This window comes from Anser anser (genome assembly GCF_964211835.1).
Source record: "Anser anser genome assembly, chromosome: 18".
NCBI classification, from domain to species: domain Eukaryota; kingdom Metazoa; phylum Chordata; class Aves; order Anseriformes; family Anatidae; genus Anser; species Anser anser.
The window spans coordinates 2,056,036-2,063,863 of record NC_139739.1 but is presented as its reverse complement, the minus strand read 5'-3'; the positions used below and the strand labels follow the sequence as shown (position 1 = coordinate 2,063,863).

Genomic DNA, 7,828 nt, shown 5'->3' with positions numbered 1-7,828 from the left:
CTGGGTTTTGACTTCGCGATGAGACTCGGAGGAGCACAGAAAATCCTCTCTGTTGGCTGAAACCCGCTGCTCCGTGGTGTGGGGTTGGCGGTAACTTGGCACCATGGTTGTCTGCTCCTCGGCACACGGGTTGGGAATGCTGATGGGGAGGGATGGCCAAAACGGGCTGGAGAGGGTCTCTTCTGAGCCTGCTTGCCCCAAAAAAGGCAGGTTTGTGTGGCTGCCCTGTCCTCCTGCTGCTCCAGCGTGGCGCGAGCTGTCAGACCACTTGATGAAGCACTAAGGGTTTTAAAGGTAATTAAAGTTCCTGCGAGTCGCCGTGCTCAAGCAGCGAGGCAGGCGCGTGCCTGCACGGGGCCGGCTGCAGCTGGGCAGGGAGCGGCCGGAGGAGGCAGCAGAAAAAGGCAAAATGAGCGTTTAACGCATTTAGGGGAGAAACGAAGCCAGCCGACGCTGCAAGGAGTGCCTCGAGGCAGGGGCAGGGGGGCTGTGGGCAGGAGGGGACCGGCACGCAGCCCGGCTGCTGTAAAATTGCTGTTCCTACCACGTCCCCGACTTCTGTGTTTTTAATTTAGTGGCCGATTCTGCAGCAGATAAATCCAGGGCAGGTTTGTAAATGCTGCATTGCTGGCAGCCAAAACACAAATATGCCCTGAACTGCTGCCAAGCAGGAAGAAGCAGAAAAAGCTCCGTGTCGGGATTTACAGCCCTGGAAAAGAGGAGGCTGCCGCAGCCGGCTCGGGCGCACCGGGAGCTGCTGGCCCTGCCCCAGGCTCTGCTCCTGGGGGCACGAGGAGAAACCCTGAGGCAGCTGCCCACAGCTCCAGGGGGGTCCTGGAAAGGGAAACCCCTGGAAGGTTTTTCTATGCGGGTCCAGAATTCAGAGGGACCAAAAGGTGGGGCGAAACCCAGAGATCTGTGTGGGGCCGGGGTGGATGCTCTGCTCTGCGCATGCGGCTTCGCAGCCGGCCTTCGGGATTGATCCAGAGGTGTTTTGTCCTGCGGCGGGCTGCTGGGCGCTGCTCTCTGTGGCTCACTTATCTCGCTGCCAAGGCACATCACGATGCAGATAACGGGGATCGATTTGGCGGCGCTGGCGGCGGCAGCAGCACGGCCCTGCCTGTCCCCAGGTGCCACCGCGGAAGGGGGCACGGCCGGCAGCACGGGGCTGGGGCCGGTGCTGGTGTGGGTGAGGAAGGGGCTGAGTTCCCCAAAGAGCTCAGGTTCGACCCCCTGGGAGACAATTACGAATCGTGGTCAGGTTTTGCATGGAAATTCAAGTTAGATTTTACAGGCGCACGGGTGGGCACAGCTCAGGGACCCCATCAGCAGCTCCTGCCCCCACTCGGGGTTATTTTAGGGTCTTTTTCTCCCGCCGTCTCAAGGGGAGGTGGCTGCGGGCCAGGCAGGACCTGGCACTGGGGAGGCTTTTGCCAAAGCTTTGATTTTGGGGACGTGCACGTCTCCAACTGGGTCACCTCCTGCCCGGAGCCGTGCCGGAGCTGGAGGGAGCCGTGGGATTTAGGCCACCCATCAGGACACACCGTGTGTCACAAGTGTCCCTGAGGGGCTGTCACCGGGCTGCTGTCACCGGGCTGCAGCACGGCCACAGGTTTATAGCCACCACGGCAGGCTGAAGGAGGGTGGAGGACTTGTGCCTTTGCTGGCTAAGCTCCTGTGATGGCAGACAAGAGGTGGCCACCTCCACCCGTAACCAGGAATCCCGCTCTCACTGCACAAACACTCAACGTGGCCGTCGGGACAAGCAGAGGAGAGGAGGGGGCTGCAGCCCGGAGCCGTGGATGAGCAGGGTGGGAAATGGTTGCCCAGCAGGAATCCCACTGCTCCCCACACCGCAGGAAATCCTCACCCAGCCGTGCCCCTTGCACCATCGGCTGCCCGCGTGCGGGCGCATCCGAGCACTCTTGGAAATCAGGTCGCTTGTATCCGTTCCTGGAAGAACAAGCCGGTTCGAACGAACGTTTCTGCAATTAGCAGCTGTGGGAGCAGCTTGGCACGGCGGGAGGCAGCTCCCGGCGCTGGGGCGGGCTGGGGGCAGCCCCACAGCTGCCTCCGACCCCATCGCTCCCAGCGGAGGAGGCACTGGGGGGGCTGCCTCTCCAGCCAGCTCCCTGCAAGCCTGCACGGCTCCTCGCCGTGCTCAGCGCCAGCTCCTGACGGGGAGCAGATAACAGGGGTGGAAGGAGCTATTTTTTTCTTGCAACAAGGCCAATCCTTGCAGCCTTCTGCCGCTGCCAACGTTTGGTGCTGTTGGCACCGAGGCGCTGGCTGGAAGCGCGGCGTGCCGAAGCCCAGGCGGCTGCTCCTGGCGGCTGAGTTTGTTCCGTCCTGCCACAGCTCCCATTTTCCCGGGGGGAGGCAGAGGCAGGGCTGGCTTCTCACCTGGAAGCACTGGCTTGTGAGTCTGGATGGGGATGTGCTCGGATTTACGGCCGTGGGTCTCCCGGTTAACGGGACCGAGCGTGGGTGCGAGCCCACTGCCGGGCACCATTCCTCAGCCCGCTGTTTTCTCTGAGTGCTTTTGTGTTCAAGGGTATCCAAACCCTGGGAGGTTTTTTTTTTTTTTTCTTTTAGCAGCAGTGAGGCAGCCCCACGGCACCGAGGAGCAAAGCAACTGGTGCTGGCACGTCTCTTCTGCGGAGGAGCTGCAGGTGGTGGTGAGGACACTCACGCGCGAGCCTCCCGGTTTACCTCCTCCAGGTGCTCTCCGCCCGGCTTGGCGGCGCAGGATCTCTGCGGGCTGCTCTTACGGCGGGTTTTTTTGGGGGCAGAACAGCCTGTCTGCAGCTCGTGAGCTGCTCTCCTTGTCCCTCCGTGCTCAGCCCCGGCTCCGCACCACGTGAGAAACTCCGCTGTTGCCGCTTCCGTTGGTAAAAGCCAAACTGCTCGCCCGGCCGCGAGCAGCGAGCGATGCCCTGCAGCCCTGCTGCGGGGAAGAAGGAGCAGGAGAGCAGGGCCCTGCGTTTCCAGGCGGTTGCTGGTGGCTTTGGGGCTGGGGACAGCCTCCCGCAAAGCCCCTGCGTGGCGGTGCAGCGCTCATGATGCTGTTTCGCCGGGGCTCAGTGGCAGTATTGATTTCCCAGCTTGTTAAACACGCTGCTCGTGCTGGACGAGCTCCCTGCTCGCTCACCTCTGCCCGTGGCGGCGCAGTGCTGGTGGCTTAACCTCCGCGCTGCCATGGCAGAAACAGATTTTGGGGCGGTCAGACCCGTACGGATTCGGATTCGGATGGAAAAGAGAGCGAATACAGCATGGGGGGAGGTCTCCGTGCAACCTGCTGTCCCCCAGCACGTTTTCGGGCACAGGGAGGGGACCTCAGCCCTGGCTCCCTGGGGACCGGGGGACGATGCTCAGCACCTCGTGCTTTGCACCCTCCTGGGGCAGCAGGATGCTGGGTGGCAGAGGTTGCTTTGGTTCACGCAGCTCATGGACCTGGGGATGGGGAGCTGGCAGGCGGCGAAGCCCTCCAGCTGGTTGTTTTTTTTTAGCTTTTTTGACACTGATTTTAGGGACTTGTTAATCCCTGTGTTAACTGTAACCGTCAGGGCTCCTGCTCTTCATCCCTGCTAGACACTGCTCACGTGCCGTCTCTTGGGGCACCAGAGGGATGTCCCCATAAGGCTCCCTGCGGGTTTCAAACGCTGTCATTTCCCCTCTCTTGAAACAAGGGACTTTCTGCCTGGGTTGACAAAGGAGACCTGCTTTGGAGCCCCTGAAAACCCCAAGAGAAACAAGTAACAAATAAACCCAGGAGGATGAGACCCAAAGCACCGTGCTGGAGAGCCCTGGGGCTGGTGGCCTGGGGTGCGGAGCCGGCACCCGGTGCCACGGAGGTGACACCCGGCGGGTCCGGGCATGGGATCAGCTTTGGGAGCGGGACTGGGTGTGGGGAAACATCGGTGCTGCGCCCACCCCAGGTGCCCGTCAGGTATTTTGGGGGCTGTGGGGTCAGCGCATGCGCGGACGGGGTTGCAGCCACCCTCTCGCACCCCTTCCCCTCCGGCTGGCGGCTGCGGCAGCCGCGGCGTCGCAGCCTGTGGCCGTGGGGTGCGGGGAGGGGAGGGAGAGGCTCTATTTTAATGCACCGCTGTGGGTTGGTGACCTAGAAAAGCAGCTCGCGGAGCAAGAGTGTGAAGTCCAACCTCCCCCGCTGCAAGCGGCGCTGCCGTGCCGCCGAGCGCGGGGTGACCTAAATAAAGCGCTGGGGGAGGCGGCGGGGGGGTGCCCCTCTGCTGGACCCCCACCCCGGGACATGGGGGCACCCAAGGGCCACGGCCCTGGGTCCCAGAGGGGAGAGGAGGTGGGTGCCAGCAGCAAAGCCCTGCGCTGGCTGGGAAGCTGGGGACGTGGCACGTGGGGACACCGGTGGCCGCAGTGGCCCTCGGGCCATCCATCGGCGTTGCCAGCAGTGACGGCACTTGGTTATCGGGAACGTATTGGCAGTGCTGTAGGGAAGCTCTGCCACGAGTTCACGGGTCGGAGGGGAGATAGAGCTCCTTCCTCTCCTCTTCTCAGCGCGGCCTATCAGAACTAATTTAAATAATTTAGGGCTTGCAGGCGTGTACTCTTCGCAGGCTCTAAACTGAAACGAAGCCTGGTTATTCGCAGCCGAAAGCGGCAAGTTTCTGGGCTGCTGCATCCCGCCGAGCAGAAGATACGCCAATTAATTAAATCAGTAAATAAGTTACACTAATCCCATTAACAAAAGAGGAGCTGGAGATTAAATCTTTTATGGCGCTTACTGCAAAATTAATGCAGCCGGTCTTTTAGGAAATATATTCTTCCCCTCACCTCACCGAGGATAATAGTGCAGTTATATAGGACAGAGCGTTATCAGAAATGAAAAATGAATGTAAAACCAGCACATATCTTATTAAAAGAGTGTAATGAGCTGGCTGCGGTGCCTTCACGATCGAACGGGGCTGGATGAGCCTGGGGCTGTGCAGCTCTGGGGGCTGGGGGCTGCGGCTCCTGCCCGCCCGTGCCACCGGGGGCTGTGGGTAGGGGGAATGGGGTGCCCCGAGGGATTTGGGGTCCCCCTTTGGGCTTCCTCGTGCCATGGTGGCTGGGGAGGGGGGGTTCTCCTGGGGCTGCCAGCACCTGGGCTGGGGGGGATGCTGGGGGCTTTGGTTGTTTGGCAGCCCCGTGTGAGCCTGCCGGCGACGTGCTCCGGTCGGTCGCTGCTGCGGGGCTTTAGGTTCTGCATCTCCTGGTGCGGGACCTCAGGATCACATCCATCAGGTTTACGTCTGGGTTGTGGTGCTCCAGCAAGGGCAGAGCAGCGGCCGCAGGCCGGCTCCTCGCCAGCTCCTTTCCTCCTCTTCTCTTTCAGCATTTGGAAAGATTGAGGAAGAGCTGTTGAGCTAACCAGCTAGGGGCACCGTGCCAGCCACGGGGCAGGGGGACAGCAAATCCCCTGTCACCAGCTCTCAGAGCAGCAGGGGGTCCCCGTGACCCCCCGGGCACCTGAATCAAGTGGCAATGGGGAAAGCTTGCTTTCCTTTTAATATATAAAAATATTAATTTTTAAATTTTTTTTTTTTTGGAAATTCCAGTGCTTTACCTGTGGGAAGGAGCATCCCCAGGAGGGTGGCAGGGCTGAGAGCTCTGCTTTTCCAGAGCAGCCTGTGCCACGGTGCGGGGCTGCGGCCTGGCACCCGCCTCCGCCCCCTCTCCATCGCGTCCCGCTGCCCCGTGCCTGCCTGCCAGCCGCGCCGCACGACCCCGATGTGTCAGGGGAAAAGCTCCAGTTCCCTTCCACCGGGGAGCAAAATGCCTGTGAAACACCCTTCTGCAAAAACGCCGGAGCGTAACGCTGAACGCGTCCCCTGCTCCTCGCAGAGACATCGCGGGAGCGCGACCCACGGAGGTGTCGCTCCTGTGCCACCGTCACCCCCCTCGGGAGGGGTTCAGCGCTCCCGGATCTGCCTGGAGGTTTCGTAGCGTTGGCAGAATGAATTTGTCATGTTCGTGGCAGTGACGCACACCCGTGGAGAGCTGAGGCACCCAGGGGCGCGTGGGGCAGGGGGAGAGGAGCTTGGCTGCGGCACCCGCTGCATTTGGGGTTCGGCACAGCACGGCCACCCCCCAGGCACCCAAAGCTGGGCACACTCGGGTCTAATTTTGGCAGGTGCTCCAGCTTTCCCCATGCTGAGCCTTCCCCTGGGGCTGGGAGGCTCTGAAGGACAAGCTGTGGTCCTTCATTAACAAGTGTTAATGAAGGCGGGAGGTTAACGAGCCCTGAGGGGCAGCACCAGCGCACCTGATCAGAGCGCAGCGGGCAGGAGCCGAGGCTGCTCTCACGGGGACGCGTTGTGGCACAGGCAGCTCGTGGGACTTGCTGTCACCTCCTGGCGACCCACGGGCATGGGTGAGCTTGGGAAGAGCTCAGCTCTGTGGGATTTCGAGGCAACAAGTGCTCTGTGGGGTGAGCAGGCTGCCAGCAGACCCCGCCAGGGTTTGGGGCTGCGCGCCGGGGGCTGGTCCTGCTCCAGGGGGTTTCCCCGGCTCTGGGTTTAGCAGTGGCTGTTAACTCACTCTGGGCTTTGTGTGCCCAAGCTCAGAGTCCAGAGGTTTCCACGAGAGCCTCTGCAGCGCTTCTAATCCCAATTAAAAGCACCGAAGAAAAAATTGTTTGATAAACTCACATTCCTTCGCCAGTCCCCTGTGCCACCATGGCCAGCCCTGCGCTGCAGTGACCCCGCTGCGGTGCCGGCTCCGCATCTGCTCCCCATCACCCCCATTAGCTGTGCCTAATTGGGCTATAAAATGTGGGGAGAGCTTTTTTTCTCGGTGGCGATAGCTGAGCCAGCCCCGTGCCATGCTTTCAATGCTTCAATTTCCCAGCGTGGCTCCAAGCTCCCCACGTGGAGCAGGGAAATGCTGCAGCCAAGGAGAGGGAGCAGGGCCCGGACCCACCGGGTGCCCGGGAGTCTCCGCAGCCACATATTCCCCTTCCCCCCCCCTCCTTGGTGCCACTGAAAGCAGTGTGGGTGCTGAGCTGAGCGCTTTGCTGCACGCTGAGCTGGGTCGCGAGGTGGGGTATAACGAGCCCTCGGCAATCGGGGGGCCTGCAGCCGTAAAAATAAACCTGCGAGGAAATAAATAAATAACACCGCCGTGCTTTGATCTGCTGCATGAGATGCCAGACTGCCAAAATGTATTTATAATTCAACAAAATTCAAGGCGGCTCTTTTATTTTTAGCACACGGGCTGTCTTGGCTGCCCGGGGAATGAAAGTGCCAGGTATTCAGAACAGATAATTGCAGGTGTTCCTTTTTGTCTTTCAGGAAAGTAGGCTTTAGATCTGATTTTCAGATTCCTACACGAGCTTTCTCCTTCCTGAACCTCCAAGGAGCGTGTCAGGGCACATCAGCTTGAAAGTGCTGCGCTCGTCTCCCCAGCTACTTTGCATAACGCGACGCGTTTCCTCGCTAAATAAAAATACCTAGTTGTGCCTGGAACAGGATAAGATGTCCGCGAAGCGGCTACTCCAACGCCAATCGATACCCAGCCCCGAGCGGAGGGCAGGAACACACTCCGTCCTTTCGCTCCGCTGCCTCTCCAGGGATTTCGTTTTTAAGTTGGAGAAAAGTAGAATTTTCTTGAAGGACTTTATCGGAAGTGGGTACAAATGTTCTCGTTTGAATGGTGCAGTCCGGCTACAGGGATGAGAAATGTTCCTTCCTGCCCTGAATCGGGCATCGCGTGGCTGCGGCTGAGCGTTGCTCAGAGCCCGCTGCTTGCGGAGGCAGCCCCGGGCGCTGCCTCCCCCCTCGGCTTCTGGCAGTGCTACGAGCCCCGGAGA

General features: G+C 60.5%; 1 long non-coding RNA gene across 1 annotated transcript; it reads left to right on the top strand.

Moving 5' to 3' along the window:
* The first annotated feature begins 5,337 nt into the window (after positions 1-5,337).
* On the top strand, positions 5,338-7,682 carry LOC310883773. The gene is made up of 2 exons (XR_014573857.1): positions 5,338-6,391; positions 7,311-7,682. It is a non-coding gene; the product is annotated as an uncharacterized lncRNA (long non-coding RNA).
* Positions 7,683-7,828: the final 146 nt, after the last annotated feature.